The sequence below is a fragment of the Octodon degus genome, unplaced genomic scaffold (assembly GCF_000260255.1).
Source record: "Octodon degus isolate 3935 unplaced genomic scaffold, OctDeg1.0 scaffold00031, whole genome shotgun sequence".
In the NCBI taxonomy this organism is placed as follows: domain Eukaryota; kingdom Metazoa; phylum Chordata; class Mammalia; order Rodentia; family Octodontidae; genus Octodon; species Octodon degus.
In genome coordinates, this window is record NW_004524607.1 from 7,604,986 (window position 1) to 7,605,879 (window position 894).

The following is an 894-nucleotide window of genomic DNA, read 5'->3' on the forward strand; positions in this document are numbered from 1 at the left end:
TATATTTATCAAACTGCATGTTTCTGAATTATTAAAAAAGGCAAGTTTCTATGCAACAATTTTCAACACATTCTCATTCATAAACTTTCTTCACTACCTTGCAATTACTTTCCAAATAGACTTCCTTTTCTTTAAGTTTAGTGTGTGTGTGTGTGTGTGTGTGTGTGTGTGTTTGTGTAAGAGGCAATTAACACTAATTGATTTTTAATACTATATTCTATGCAACAATTTTCAACACATTCTCATTCATAAACTTTCTTCACTACCTTGCAATTATTTTCCAAATAGACTTCCTTTTCTTTAAGTTTAGTGTGTGTGTGTGTGTGTGTGTGTGTGTTTGTGTAAGAGGCAATTAACACTAATTGATTTTTAATACTATATTAATCAAAACCCTATGTAATCACTAATTAGAAATTGTGATTATTAGACATCACCAAAGAGACTACACCAAGGCAACGTAACTCAGCCCAAGGGCTAGAAATCCAACAATTTTATGAGCCAGGCGAACTTATGTGACTGAGATCATGGTTTGCATTGTATTCTCACAGGCTATTTATTTGCTTGATTTTGTGTTTTGTTTGACTAATATCTACACTTAGAGCTTCAGCACTGCCAAGCACTCTGTCATTTCTAATGGTCTCAGCTGCACAGTACAGACACCGTGTTCATGTCACTGTGACAAGCAGGTCTCAGAGACCTCACGTCAATCACTGTTAAGCCCTAGTGTTAAATTTATGTTCAAAGTTAAACACAGACTAAGTCCGTGTGGTGAGCATGGGCACATCATACAAGTTGGCCACACTATTAAACATGTTAAATGTCAAAACTCCCAGAGTCCATGTAGTTCTGTTGAACTTAAGACCTAGTACTCTCTACTACACTAATGGCTCTTCC